General features: G+C 37.8%; 1 non-coding gene across 1 annotated transcript; it reads right to left on the bottom strand.

Annotated features, from left to right (window-relative positions):
• Positions 1-11,250: 11,250 nt before the first annotated feature.
• On the bottom strand, positions 11,251-11,352 carry LOC111814579. Its single transcript, XR_002819534.1, has one exon. It is a non-coding gene; the product is annotated as a U6 spliceosomal RNA (small nuclear RNA).
• Positions 11,353-16,413: the final 5,061 nt, after the last annotated feature.

The raw sequence follows: 16,413 nt of genomic DNA, 5'->3' as shown, positions 1-16,413 counted from the left end.
TATATATTCTAAGATGTTGGACTCCAATGTCATGTAACTGAAGAAAGAGAAAGAGACATGTGAGCATCTGTGGTCCTAAAAAAATAATAAGCTGCTATAGCCTCAAGGTCAAGCAAACAGAAACTCTCATCTTTTTACACAAAACTCCACAGCATATCATGTACAACACGGATTTTATAGATCTCCTTCCATAACAGAACAAAGCTTGAAAAGTCTTTAGTAAGCCAGCTATGGATACATGAGCTACAGGAGAAGATTGAAAAACTTTGAATTCTGGGTTTTAAAAGCTAAAAGTATCAGCAAATACAAAGACTTGAAAGTTGTATGCCGAACTGCAAGAGCTCACGCAGGGACGCATGACTGTGCCTGCACTTTTTGGTGCTGTACTGAAGACTGCACGTAGGATCCTCCCAGCGTGCTTTGCAAACCAAGCGCTGGAATGCTGGCAAAGCCTTCAAAATTCAGAACAGGTGGATTGTATTTTACTTTCAGAAGGGTTTACAAATTAGACTAAAAAATTTTACAAGCCCAATAAATCAATGATTGGAATAAAGACCAATTAATAAATAGTTTCCCAGTGTTTGGGAATTATTCCCTCAAACCCTGATAATTTATTTAGTGAGGATACACTAATTTATTTACTTATCTATTTGTTGACTGTGTACAGGGTCTTGCTGTGCAGTGCAGGCTGGCCTTGAACATGCTCACCCACCATATAATAAAGGCTGGCACCCAATAATCTCATCTCAGTTTAACAAATGCTGAGATGATTACCTGGGCCCTGTAGGTACATTTATTGAATTACAGATTTTAAATCTCTAGGAAAAAAGTTTCGGCCAGTCCATGCCCAAGACATCCTTTCAAGCCACGATGGTTGGCATAATATAGTCATTACCTTTATCAAATCAGTGTGCCTTTTGCATTTATGTGGTGCTGTCCTTGAAATAAAATGGCTTATTGGTCGTGGTTCACTTGAACTTTGGATGGGCCAGAGGTGAACAATGGACTGTCAGCTCAGCACCATGCAAACACAGTGTCAGTTTCGATTTCTGGAATGTGTACAACCACAAACAACACCACCACACTCATTTTGCCACTCATGATAATTCCCCATCATTTGTAGTGTAATGAAAGGTGACAGGTGAAGGGGATCCCAGGACTGACAGCACGCAGCTGGTACTCACTGCAGCAACAGTGTTCTTGATTTAATGTTGATGCACAAGGCCACTGCAACTGCTCTGTAATTTCTGCAGGAGGAATGTTCCTCACTCTGCCAGTACTGTGTTCCTCTAATATGCAGTTTAAGCTCAGAAACTATTTCTGTTGTTATAAAACATAGAAATAGAAGGGGAGAAAGTATTTTAGGAAAAAACAAAGGCCAATACTAACATGTCAACAGGATGCTACTGTTTCCCTAATAATCATCAACCAGATGAGATGTGAATGGGAATGAAGGTGTCAAAACAATACAGACATAGAGGCACAGTGGATGGGGCCATTCAAGAGTAACATAAAGCTATCAAGTTAGTGAAAAAGAGTAAAGGAAAAAAAAAAAGGAAGTTAGAAATGCAAGATGACATTGTATATGTAGAAGTGGAACAGTGATTGAAAAATGATTTGGAGTTATAGGTAAAAAATTGAGTTTCTTAATTAAAGAAATAAGTTGTTTCTATGTTTAAAAAGTTTTTATTTTCAAATGGTATTTTCTTCTTTGTAATTTTTGCATGTTAGTGAAAGAGTGCATAAACTATATCTGGGCAACTATTGTTTCCCTATAAAGATTTAAGCAGAAACCTGAATGTAATAAACCTTCACAGTATTTTTTCTGCTGTCTTATAAGAGCCACAACTGTCCTTGCAAAACTTAGTATACAAGGATATAATCAGAAATAAGACATAGGTGGGGCTGGGGAGATAGCTCAACAGACTATGCACCTATGTGGCCAAGTACAGGGACTGGGATTTGACTGCATACCATGCTGGCCCTGGGTGGAGCTGGGTCACTGAAACTGGGAGGCTGAGACAGGAGGGTTACTATGAGTCCAAGCTGCATAGTGAGACCCTGTACCAAATAAATACATAAGAAAATAAATAAATAAATGATTAAAAAAGAAAGACATACAGAAAGAAAGAGGCATTCATGATCTTTGTTGTATTACTTTGCATAGTTTTATTTTTTATTTTTATTTTTGGCGGAACCAGGGATTGAACTCAGGTCCTTGCACTTGCTAGGCAAGTGCTTGTTCTTCTAAGCCATCTCCCCAGCCCAAAACACAGAACAGAGGATTGTGTGTGTGTGTGTGTGTGTGTGTGTGTGTGTGTGTGTGTGTAACCAGGGACTGAACTCAGGCCCTTGTGCTTGCCAAGGAAACACTTATTCTACTGAGCCATCTCCCTGGCCCTACGTTGCATAGTTTTAGAAAGGAAGTATTACATAAACTTGTCTGGCAGGTGAGTTTGGTTGAATTTCACCACCAGACGAGTTTACGTAATAACCTACCTCTCTCTCTCTTTTGCTTTTGCATTGCTCTGGACAGCTGAAATATAATGTTTATGAATAATTGAAAAGCACACACTGTGGCCAAATGTGGTGGCACCTGCCTGTAGTCCCAATGCTTGAGAGGTTGAGGTAAGAGGATCACTGTGAGTTCAAGGCCAGCATGGACTACAAAGTGAGTTCAAGGCCATCCTGAACTATGTAGAGAAACCTGACTCAAGAAAAAAAGACACAGACCCAAAAATGAAAAGCACGCATGCAAAGAAAAAAATTGCTTCATTTATTTGTGTACATTCTTGTGTCTCCCAATAGGTTGTGAAAATTATGACTTGTTTATGTCATTATTTCTAGCATTTAGCATAGTTTTACACATGGATTTGGCACTAGAAATACGATTGAATAAGTTTGAGAATATCTACCATCTAAGATGACTCTCAAATCTATGTAAAGTTTTCCAAATCATTATATTTTGGAATTATAGGCAAACATTTTAAATGGACTCTGTAATATTTTAAAGATGATAATAATTTCATCATTTTGGACCTTCAAAATGATATTGGTCATATTGGGTTGGTCAAAGAGCTCAGCAGATTAAGGCACCTGAAAGGAGGAGCAGGACCTGGGGGTTCGATCCCTGGGCCTGCAGTGCCGGTGCCATCCCTGGGATGCACTGAGATGGCAATTGAGACTGGGCATGGTGGCGCATGCACCTATAATCCCAGTACTTGGGAGGTTTTAAACAGGAGAATCACTATGAGTCTGATCTAGTAGTGAGAACAACACCCTGTAGACCCTTCCCCCTGCAAAAAAAGAAAAAAAAAACTATGCATGCAAAATAATCATAGTCATATTATAGATTGGCATAAGAATTTAAGTTGTTTCCAAATTTCATGGTGGCATAGAATAAAATCAATGAAGTTAGGAAGATAATTTAGTGGAAATATAAATAAATAATTAAGACAACTTGAAACATAATTCATCATGCTGTGCTGTGTTTGTACTCAAAATGTTACCAGATATATTAATACATTTTCTTTGTGGATTCATTCATGTCTCATTCATTTAGTGTACATCATGTCAAGTATGGGTACACTACACAAACAAGGCAGGAAAGTACCTGTCTTAGGGCTTCTGGCTCACATGGTACAGTGAAAGTACAATAAATGTGCATCAGTGCTTAGATTTAAGGATAAATGTCCTAGGCAAAGAGAAACACAGAAACTACTAGAAATAAAAGATGCAGTAGAAAAGGGTACCATGCACTCTCAGAGATTTAAGTAGAATTTTCAGAGATATACTTGTTAAAATATTTATCATAATTTGTGGATACAAAACAAACCACATAATACTTTCTACTACTTTCATCAGTGTTGACCACTGTTCTGTTACTTTCTCTGCTTCATTTTCTCCTGTTCTCTCTCTATCCAACTTTCTTTTGGTTTCTATTTTTTTCTCCTTTATTATTTATTTTTTAGTCTTTTTTCTTCCTTTATCAAAGAGCATCTGAGCTTTACTGCATCTTACATCTTGACCTTTACTTGAACATAATATGGCATGGATGACCTATTTTATTGAATACACACATTTTTAGCTTACATGGAATGACATACTTCTTGTCTTGAATCCTGCTGTATATAAACCAGTTAATATACTCTTTCTCTAAAGGATGTAGGAAAACTGACATAAACTTTGCTTAATGTAGTAAAACAAAAAGCTCATGTGGCAACCCTTGCTTGAATTGTATAGTCAAGTAGTGATGAACCAAACTAGATTGTGTTATCATAGCTCTCAAAGGTATTAATACTAGTCAAACCAGATCTATAGTTCACAGGTCAGTCAGCATGACGTAACATACACTTTTCTGATAGTTCATCTCTAGTTGTGTGATAGAACATGCTTTAGAGCTATTGCATTAGTCAAGACATTTTGTAAACAAACAAAATCTGCTTCATATACATTTTTAACTTCTGCTTTTGTTCCATATGGTACATTTGAATCAAAATAATTATTATATTCTTATAAATACTATAAATTTTCAAGAATGATCATTTCAATATGATTAAAAATTAGAATAATTTAATTCAATCATTGATTTCAAAAGCTTGCATAAATAAAATATGGATTCTGAGTCATTCCCATTTCCTAGAGTAATTTTCAGAACCAAACAAGGGTCATCATTGAAAAATTTAATTCTTAAAGGAGTTTAGATGTTCCTCATGGTTACCAGTACAGTTATATGTCATATGATTCAAAAATAATACATATTTTTTTGGCAGAACCGGTGACTGAACTCAGGCCCTTATGCTTGCCAGGCAATCACTTATTCTACTGAGCTATCTATCAGCCCCTAAAAAATAATATTTTTATAATGATTCATGTTTTGTTCCATAAGATGTATTCTAACAGTTAGTCTTATAAAAATAACAAGTAAAAGAAGGAGTACAAAACAGATACCAAATTGGAGCATTATAATATTAGTTTTTATGTTTGTGACATTAGCATTGTTTTAAAAATTGAGTACAAGGGTCTGCAGGGTCTCACTACACAGAGCAGACTCATAATGATTCTCCTGTTTTCAGCCTCCCAACTGCTGGGATCATAGGCACGCACCACCATTCCTAGTCTCAATCACTATCTCAGTGCACCCCAAGGGCAGGGCCTGCACAGCAGGCCAGAGATCAAACCCTGGCCCCTGCTTTCTGCCTAAGCAGACACTTTAGTCTGCTGACATTTGCATTTTTTTAATAAATAGCTTCAGTACCTTTTATCTAATTCTTCCAGATATCCCTGGATAAGCCCTCAAATGGGTAATATTATTTTTAAGAGTTAAACTTATTTCAAAATAACACTAAAATTCCAAACTGCTTAACTTTAGAAACCAATGTCATGTGTTGCAGCCAGTCAATATGTGTGGCATTAGGAAGGACAAGGCACACTTGGCTAACAAGGTCTGTTTGGTTGGAATTGTCTTCTGCTTAAATGTAATCCTTAACCTTCTTTAACGTGAAGGAAGTTACTGAAATGAAGTGTCACAGCTTACTTCCTTTCTTCCCAGACATCAAGATTTCCTCTGACATCCCTAGCCCAGAGCCAATACTACCAGTGATTTAATGTGATTTCCTCAGAATACTCCTTAAGAATTAACTATTTCCTGATTTGCTTTGCCAGCTTTTACTAGTGTATGCTGCTTTTGTAACATGATAAAGCAAAACATGTTTCTCTATAAATGCTGAGTGTTCCAGAAGGCAGGCTCTTGAAAATGTGCCTTCATAATTAAAGGATTTTTCTGATGACCTGAAACAATTAATATAGAACTCTGTCAATATCAGTTTACTACTGAGAGAAATACTGTATGCTAAAAGAAAACTATTGCTTGACTCGGGGTATAGTTCAGTAGCAGAGCACTTGCATAGAATTCTAGAAAAACTAAATTTTACCTGAGTGGGGACAAAGAAATATGAAACAAATTATTTTTGTGGCTTTATAAAAATATTTCTCCAAAACTATTTAATTCCTTGCACTTGATGAAGGCAATTGAATGGACAGCTCTGATGAAAAGCTAAATTGTACTCCCCGAAAAGATATTTTGAAATACTCATTCTCAGAATATATGTTGAAAAACACTGAATAAACCTTAGAGTATAACTTTATTTGGAAACAGATACAATTGGTCATACTGGAGAGGTTGGACCCCTAAACCAGGTGAAGTGATGTACATGTAGTAGGAGAAAAGCTCTGGAAACACACACCGATGAAGGAAGAAGGTCATGGAGAGGGCCACATGGGGACAGGCAGGACAGAGATTCACGCACGGCACCTGCAGCTTGAAGAACTTCAGAGGTTGATGCAAACCACCAGAAGTCAGGCAGAGGATGGAATATTTGTCCTTTATCATTTTCAGATTTTACTTTTTTTAAATAGGGTATCTATATGTAATTCAGGCCAGCCTTAAATTCACTATGTAAGCAAAGGCTTGCTGTGGGGTTCACCATCCTGCCCAGCAGCCAGATCTTTCTGACACCTCTGTTCCGAACATGTATATACTGCTGAGATGAATCTTTGTGGTTTTTACATCATTTAATTTGTGTTTGTTACAGAATACCTAAGAAACAAATCCAGCCCCTAAGAACTTCCAACTTAAATATGCTAGGAATTTCAAGGGATTGGGCTACATCTCCAGCCTCTTTTAAGTATTTTACTCTGAGACAGGGTCATACTGAGTCACTAAATTGCTCTCGGTGGGCTCAAATGGGTAGTGCTCTGCCTTCTGCCTTTCAGAGTGCTGGGGTCACATGCCATGGTTCTCATGATTTTTCTAACAAATATCTTCCTGTTATCGAGTAATTATTCTAGGCGATGTATTTCAGAGCTATGCAAGTGCAGTGTATGCCCTCCTGGTTTTCTTCATGGACTGGAACTGTTATTTACATCAAAGCAACACTAAGCTATACTGACAAAAGTCTTGTAACTCATGGCTGTATATTGGGGGAAACATGCATGTAGATGTTTGTATAACATCCAAAATAAGAACATGTAGATAAAAAATCAAACAGCAAATATGAATTTTGGCATGAACATGGAAATACAAATACAAAATCAATCATATTAATTGTGATTTTCAAATTTCTAAAAATTTCCTCTTGGAGTCAAAAATATTTGTAGAAAATTTAAGACATAATGGAAAAATATTATCCTAAAACCTGCCATATGAAAAGATGCTTTATAGATATTACAGAAAATATTAAGAAACTCTAAAACTCCAAGCTGCATTTCACTTTCATCTTTTAAAAAGGTTTAAATTATGCTAAAATGTTTTCATTAACTAAATATCTTAGAATTTTCAGAGGATAAAATACACTGCACCTCTTCAAGCTTTGTCTGCAAGGGAGGCCAAAAGAGGAGAACACAGAGAGTAGTTTTAGAGAAAAGAGTTCTTTATTGTGACTGATTTCTGAGGACAGGAAATGTATTGGGCCATAATAAATCACCCATCGGGTTGGTCTTGCCATTGAATGGGTCATGAAACTTGTGAGCCCTCTTCTTTCCTTTTTTTCTCCAATAAGTTTCAATGACCAAGGTGATCATCACTAGAGAAGCCCTGCAAATATATTATCGATTCATAATTTCCCTCAAAGTTTTGAGGACAGAGAAGCACTAAGACTAAGGTGCCTTTGCTGGTTTGAGTACCTATGTGGTGACAATTATGTGTGTGAAAGGGTATTGACAGAGAACTCTGGGGCCCCTGATGAAATACAGCAGTCAGGGGGAGAAAACCATTTTTCATTTAATAAACACTTCTGAAAGGCTTGTCGCTTCACACCGTATTTATAGGCACAGCTCAGATAGTTCCATTTTCTTCTAGCTCTGTGTCTATAAAACTTCCTTAATCAGATAGAATTGGATATGTGATTCTCATGCCATAAATCTCACAAAAGGGTCAGTGAAATGAGCCTCTTTTCAGGGGCATCTATTTCAAATTTTATAGATATTTTAATGAGAGACACTAGAAAGTCTTATATATTTTTCAAAATTTTGGACCAACTAAGTTCTCCAGCTAAACAAAACTGAGACTCAGTGGTTAGATTTTGTAATAGTATTTTAATTCTCCTTAAACACCTCACTTAATATTATCTATAAAATAAATAATTCATTGCTTTGCTCTCTTGGGACTTCATTCCTGTAGTTTTCTATCCACAGGAGCCACTTCGGCACAATTCCTCCCAGGGGATTCAAAAGCATTTTGTAAGAATTAGAAGTAAGTACTGCTGCTTTAAAAAAATCAGAAATCAGCGTTGAACTTCCTACTGGCTTCATTCACTCTTAAGGGTAATTTCCCTGGCTTTTGTCTCCGTAGTGTAGAAATGCTATGAAGAATTCAGGATCTTGTTTCTTTTATTAATTAGAAGCAGTTTTCCAAATACTGCCTCAGACTTTTTAAGTGTCATAATCTCGCTGCTCCAACTGACATTATTCTAGGAATAAAATGGCTACCAAATCTTCTTGATTTGACTGGAAAAGATCTCCTTATTTTAGGTTAAATTAGTGTAACATGTGGATTTAGTGTCAATAACACTTACCCAGAGAAAGGAGTAGGTACATCACTTGTCCCCTTTTTATTTCTCTTGTAATTTACAAAATAAAAAATGTAGATGTCTTCTTTATTGGAGTAACAGAAAGCCAGATATACATGATGTATATATTTGAGAAGTATTATATATAGCTTATAGCTGAAATGTTAAATTTTGCACAGTTAAACCTTATACATAAATTTCCCATCTTTATATACAATACTACTTATATTTTATTATTAATTCACAGAACTAATACTATAAATTATTATTAATTCAGTTATTTTTGTGAATTCACAGCAAACACATTTACTAAAACAAAACAGAATAATGTATAGGGGATTAATAATTTTATCTCCAATACATGTGGTAAAAGAATTACATCTTGATACAGGTGGAAGAATTAATTTTTTTAGAACACAAAGAAGATATTTATCTTTGTACTTGACCACTGCTGTAAAGCAAAATTTTCTAGTGCACACCACAGTTCATATGACAATGTGTTACATGAAAACTTTCAACGCAGGCATGAACTTTTTAAAGATACTTGTGTGTATCGATAGATTTAAATATGCTTAATATGAGGCCTGACTTGGTAGGGCACACCTGGAATTCCAGCACGCAGGAGGCTGAGGCTAGAGGACTGCCATGACCTCCAGGCCAGCCTGCGCTACAAAATAAGTTCAAGGACAGCATAGTGAAACCCAGTCTCAAAAAGACAAAAACAAAAACAAAAGTAAAAAACCAAACAAACAACCCCCCCACAAAAACAAAAAACAAACCAAACAAAAAAAGAAGTAGGTTTAAAATGAGCAAGTGCAAATGATTATGTCCCTATCAGAAATAAATTATTTCTTCTTGGTCACAGCCCATAAACTATGACCCCGGAAACAAAACCGATGTTATTATTTATATTTTCACTTAGGCTATATAACTTTTATTGGATATCAATTATTCAGGCTCTGAATAAATTATTAGTTAGATTTCCCAGTGCAGCAATTTTTCAAGATTTATTTTTGCAATGATTTCACATTTAATTTGCTCTCAAAATTTTACATTTTTACACTGTGCTGTGGTCACATCTACCTGTATAAACAGTTTTGAAAAACACCTAGGTCACTAAGTGAGTGGCACTGTCCATTGTGATAATTAGATACAGTTCAATAAATCTTCAGAAATTTTTAAGTGACTTCAACAAAGGTGAACCCTTGTGCCAATCAATCCTAACTGCAATTTGAATTGATTAAACAACTCCTGGTAGTTGATTGGATCATGGGGTGCTACACTCTCCCATGGGTGAATCCACTTGTGTTCATAGTTGAACACGTTGTGAGGAGATAGGACCCATTTGGAAAATGTGGATAACCGAGGACGCAGCTTTGTGGGATATGGCTCTTGCTGGCAGCATCCCCTGTGCTTTCCTTTCTTCTGCCACCAAGTAAGCAGCTTTGGTCTAACCCCACTTCTGCAGTGAAGCCCGGCCTCACCTCAGGTCCACAGCATCGGAACCACACAGTGATGGACAGATACCTCTGAAGGTGTGAGCAAAGCAAGCCATTTCCTCCTTTGACTTGTTTATATCAGCTATTTCTTGTCAACCACAGGAAAACTGACCAACCTAAAGAACAGTGAACTTTCTGAATTCCTCCCTCCCCCCAACCTCCGGGACTGGGGCTTGAACTCAGGACCCTGCACTTGCCAAGCAAGCGCTTATTCTACTAAGCTATTTCCATGGCCCCCGAGTCAATTTTTTTAAAGTTTTCTTTTCACTCAAAGGTGAACTAATGTTTATTAGAAGGGTGACAATTATGAAACAGTTGAAGAAAAATAGTCAGATGTATGTCTTTTAAAATTGGTGGCATATTTTATCAGAAGCTGGTGTTATTCCCTAAGATTCCAGTCTTAGCAAATGAAATAGGCACATAACCCAGTTATACCTCTTCCTCTTTTTTTTTTTTTTTTTTTTTTTTTTTCACTTAGAAATGGTAAAAAAGAAAAAAAAAGAAAAGAAAAAGAAAAAATGATTAATGTTTGGCCATAAATCTACAACTAAATCTTTCACCATTAATTTTGCAAAAGAATTTCACCCTCCAAAAGTCAGATAATATATAGTGGTTGTGACCGTTTAGGAAATTCCCAATCGCTTTAAATCTTTGCTGCTTTTAGGTAGGTCAGAATTTCCTCGTTGGTGTTCTTGGCCTGGGAGTGGATTTTAATCTTTTTTAGATGTGACCTGCTCATGAGGCACTTGAATTTAGACACCGTATTTGTCTCCTTCGTGGCACAGAAGTATTTAGCAATTGATTTTCCTCCTGGATGGTTGACAAACCTCCACGACGGGCGTGAAGAATCGTTTCCACGGGTGGCAGGAAATTGTTTCTGGAGATGTGGCCCTGGTGGAGGCCACCCCTGTGCCAGCTGGCCTCGTCGCATCCCCCGAGTTTGAACTACAGGCAGCCCCACCCTCCCCTGGGATGCTGTGCGTGTCGGGGAGGTCGGACTGCAGAACCAGGAGGCGAAGAAAGAGGAGAGTACTGCAAGGGACTGAGCTGCCGCAGGTGTTAGAGGTTTCCTGAGCACAAGATGCCTACTACTTTTAACAAAGGAACCAGGGGTACTGGAAAGCGAGACAGGAGTCGGAAGCAAAAGTCCCGAGAAATTCCGCACAGACAGTATTTGTTTCTAAAAAAACGTGGAACACTTCATGAATTTGTTTGTCATCCTTGCACAAAGATCCTGTTAATCTCTGTGTATCTTCGAAAGTTTAGTACATGTGCTGCTTAAACAAGCAGAATTCACTTATTTAGCTGCTGATTTTTGTCTTCCCAAAAGACCCTATATATAAGTTATCCAAAACAAGTTGAGACCTGTCTTATTTAACTTCTCATCATTTTCCTTCTGCCTTTTATCGATTAGTTTTTCAAGAAATAAGAAGGATTTTTAAAAATGTATTTAGCATAGGGTCTACAGGGTCTCACTACACAGATCGAACTTGCGGTGATCCTCCTGTTTTTTCAGCCACCTAAATGCTGGGATTACAGGCGCGCACCACCACGCCCAATCTAAAACGCCCTCTCAGCTCGCCCGCAGGCCAGGGATCAAACCCTGGTCCCTGCATCTGCCTAAGAAGGCGCTTCAACATTATCTGGCTGGTCCATGAAGGATTTTTAAGATAATTCAATAAGAGAGTATTTTCAGAGGAATCCCTGGAACTGAAGGGATTACAGAAGGCCCCAGGGAACAATAGGAAGAAGACCTCATGAGCCCTAGGATTTTTTTTTTTTTTTTTTTTTTTTTTTCCGGAACCGGGGATTGAACTCAGATTGCCCTAGGATTTTTAATCATAAAACGACAATCGTAGCTGGAGAACCTGGGCACAGAGAAATCTATTCTGCACACACCTTCTCAGCATGGCACCACGTGGGACAAGTGAGAAAGCCACCCAAGAAGAATTCTGGTGAGGCCGATGGCGCAAGCTTCTGGGTCAGGATCAGGCTGGGAATGTGGAGAACCGGAGCAGAGTGAAACGGAACGCGCTGAAATACTGGACCAAAGAGCAAAGCGGAGCTCTGGACTAGGGGCCTGCGTCCTATCTGTCCTCATGTCCATTTCCTTCCACATCTCAGGGCCCAGGAAGGGCGACTTAAGGTGGACTCTAGTAGGATTTGCCCAACCCATTTTCTTTATCATCAAGTTTTGTTTGCTTTTGGTGAACAGAGGAGCCAAGGTGACCAAAGGAATGCAAATTCTTTTGCATTGAAAATTGAAAAGCATCTCTCCTGCTCCCATGATTTAAACAAAGTGAAAAGTGAGAATCCCTGAGGAAATTAATTGTGCTGAAGAGTTATTTTGCAGTTTTTCAAAGAATTATCTTTGCAACTTTAGTAGTCCCTATATTTCTTAAATATAATGTAGTAAAAGGAAAAAAAATATTGATAAGTGAATTTCTTCTGAATGATTGAGTAATCATTGAGAACTTTAAATCATTGACTTATCCTGAATAATTTTCTGAAGGACTTGACCAAATATAATATAAAGAATATTTTCCTCAATTCAGTTCCAAAACGGCAAAATGTTGTTCATTTGAGTCTTCAAATCTTACATAATTTCTTGTTAATTTTTCTCTTAATTCTGATCTTACTGTGAAGTCATGTTATATTATTCAAGTATATTAATATTTTAATAGTATGACTGTAATATGCTATGATGCACTAAATTGCATGTTGAATTTATTAATAAAATTTTGGACACTAAGGACTGACTGTTCTCATTTTATAACAAAGGATCCTAAAAAGATACTGAAAAAAGTTACCTTTGCACTTGATAGGAAAAATTATGATTGCTCCATAACTTAAAAGCAGAATTTTGTCATATTGTCAGATGTAAAAGATGAAATTTTGTGAAAAATTAAAGGTGATAACGCTAGAAGTGAAATCACATTTGCCTCGGTATGAAGAGCAATTTTATTTACCTTCAGAAACAAGAATTCACCAATTTATCTTTTCAGTGATCATGTCAGTAGACTACATCCTTCTCCTTCCATAGTCAGCCCCTGAGTTTCTTTTGTATTTTTGAATAAAATCTGTCAATCCTATAAAGTCTGCCACTAAAATTGCTTCCATGCAAGTAAAGATGCACACCACAGCCCTGCCACGTCTCTGTTGCTGCCTCATCCTTGCAGCTCTGGGTAACTGTTGGCGAGGACATAATTTATTCACAACTTAGAGTCATTTACTTACAGTGTGAAGCTCTTGCCAAACTTCTGGGAAAGGCCAATTCATGTCAGCATCCAGTGTTACTTTTAATTTAATCCTAATTTTCAATATTTTAAAATTTTAAAATTTCTAAACATTTATTTATTTATTTATTTATTTATTTGTATGTATTTAGCACAGAATCTATTGGGTCTCACTACACAGATCAGACTTGTATTCATCTTTCCTGTTTTTCAGCCTCCCAAGTGCTGGGATTACAAGCGTCCGCCACCACCCCCAGTCTCAATTGCTGTCCCAGCATGCCCCAAGGGTGGGGCCTGCATGGATCAAACCCTAGCCCCTGCCTCTGCCTAAGCAAGCACTTTAATCCACTAAGCTATCTGGCTGGCCCTCAATACTTTTAAGAAATAATTTTTCCTAAGCTTGGAAAATAAATTTGAAATAATTATCTGATCTGAATTGTTTCAAACTCTTCTCTCAGTCATCATTTTTTCATTTATTTCAATAGGTAAATCCACACATTTCCTACTGGTTTTAACATGGGCAAGGATAAAAGTCTCAAAAGATAAAGATAATCACATCACTATCCCACAGTTAATCACTGATGTTCCTTAGAAGTTCCATCTCATATTCCTTCGTGAGGAATATGATAAAGCCTTCATGTAAAGCCAAAGTTTGTATCGTGGCAAACAAAGTGCCTGTCTATGTCTCTAGTCTCATCTCTGGCTCCAGGTGGGTCATACTACTCCAACTGTGGAGACACTGCTGTATTTCCCTTCTATGTCATAATTGTTAAGGCACCCAGCCATGTGTCCCTTCCCCCGCATCACTTCCAATGTTCCTAGTTGTCTGAACCACAACTTTGCTGCAAAGATTTAACCTTGACTGTCTGCGTCCGGCTGCTTACACATACAGCTTTGTTTCAGCTTGCTTTAAGGACTCTATACTTTGTGCCCTGAACACCCTGGCCCAGCCAGGGACACTTTATGACTTACCTTCCCCACTCCCACCTGCCCAGAACACCCTGGCCCAGAGAAGGACACTTAATGATTCCCCTTCCCCATTCCTGCAGGTTCTGTAAAGTGCCTGCCTCCCCAGCCATCACTGCTGTTCAGGTCCGCTGAGCAGCCTGGCTCATGCTAGTTGCCACCAATAAATTCCTCCTTTCATGACATCTAACTTGAGCGAGGTCTTGTGTGGCTTCCAACGCACCTTTTCCCAACAGTTTTCCTGTCAATAGTGTCTCTCTCCACTGACACTCTATACAGTTTCATGTTGTCTTCTTTTGCTTTATTCCTTGTATTGGTGACTTTTCTATCATTGGGATTGAAATCTCATGCCTGCAAGTTAACAGAAGAGAAGTTTACTTTGGTTCACAGTGTTAGAGGGTTCAGTCCATGCTTGTTGTCTGCCTCTAAGGAGATGCAGCATGGTACGAGGACATGATGAGAATGGCTGAGGAGCACTTGACTGCCCGGTAGCAGACAGAAGGAAAGACCTAGGGACAACAATGTACCCTTACAGATGGAACTCCCAGGGACCTACTTCCTCCAACTAGCACCCACCATCAAATGACACGTGCAGCTCTGGCCTCCTCGGTAGATCAAGCCACTGATGAGATATGCTCATAATCTAACCATCTTCCAAAAACCACACCTCTGAGCACATAAGAACTTGAGGAACATTTTAGCTCTAAAACATAGCAGTCTATATTTGGTGTTCAATTTCTAAAAGTTGCAAAAGTAACAACAGTTACAGAACGGCTGAAAAATTGAAGTCCAAAGCATCCTCTAAGACTCCAGGGAAACTCTTAGCTGTTAGTTTATATAAAAATAAAAAAAAACAAAATTAAAGAATTCCAATATACAATAGCCATTCCAAAACAGAAGAAAGAGGGCCAGGAATTGCATCAAAGCAAGATAATGATAAAATGAAAGCAGCACTAATTTTAATTCCCATGGTTCCATGTGTACCTCTCAGAGTACATTATGGTGAAACATGTGTTCCAAAGAGCTGAGACTTTTTTTTTTTTTGGTGGAACCAGGGATTGAACTCAGGCCCTTGTGCTTGCCAGGCAAGCTCTTGTTCTACTGAGCTTTCTCCCCTGCCCCATCCACAGTGGGGCTTGTCACTTTCAGCCCACGGGTGGCTGTCTTGGGCTGACTGTTCTTAGTGCCTCTGTCTTTCCCTGGGAGATGTTCCATGACCTCCTCATCTCCAAATGCCTAGGGGTCTTCATTCTCTAGCCTTGTTTGGTCTATTCAGGGTCTACTTTCCTGGACTCTGAAATCTTTTTTTTTTTTTTTTTTTACAATCTGAGTGGAAGTCTCCCTGAGCTCAAAGGTCTTCAACTCTGCAAGTCTGTAATAGATCACTCTATGAATGAGAGCTTTAATTGAATCATTATCTAAAAGAACACATTCAGTTAGACCTAGTTAAATCCAAACTTTCAAAGTGTAGCAACAGAGACATGCACAGAAATATAAGATCTAATGGTAGTTAGTTCTTGGAAATAGGAACAATTTAACATTGGGATGAAAGAAGAAGCTATGTTTGTTTTAATGTTCAGGGAAGTGGTTTTCTTAGCATGTCTTCTTCATGCTCTATGGCCAGGATACAATTGCTTCAGCAATTCTCTTGATTTGAGTCATTGCTAGTTTAGTAGTAATCCTTTGAAATCCATTAGTTGAACGGAGAAAATATTACATTGATAGAGCACTTTACTGGCATGTGCAAGGGCATGAGTTCTATACTAGGTGCTTCAAAATAAAACACATAAAAATAAGGAAAATTGTCACTTTCTTTGGCTCAGTTGATAAGATAAATATTAGGTGAAACAGATTTTATAGTGATATTTCCACTTTCAGAGAACTCCCAAAATAAAACTCTGGTGTATGACACCCCTCTGGTCCACATGCTCACATTGTGTGCAGTGGTGATGCAATATACTTTGGAGTGAATACTCCAGACAGTCTTGCTTTGATTTTATTTCCTGTTTCTCTAGACTTGTACTAGAAACAAAATTCAAATTTTGGTCACTCAGCAGATTTAGTTTTTATTGCTAGAAGTTAGCTACCAATAAATTCATCTCTAGTTGTATTGTAGAAAGGCTCTAAAATAAGCTGGATATATAT

Source organism: Octodon degus, unplaced genomic scaffold (genome assembly GCF_000260255.1).
Source record: "Octodon degus isolate 3935 unplaced genomic scaffold, OctDeg1.0 scaffold00366, whole genome shotgun sequence".
Lineage (NCBI taxonomy): Eukaryota > Metazoa > Chordata > Mammalia > Rodentia > Octodontidae > Octodon > Octodon degus.
The sequence above is the reverse complement of the archived record's forward strand: the minus strand, read 5'-3'. Positions and strand labels throughout refer to the sequence as shown.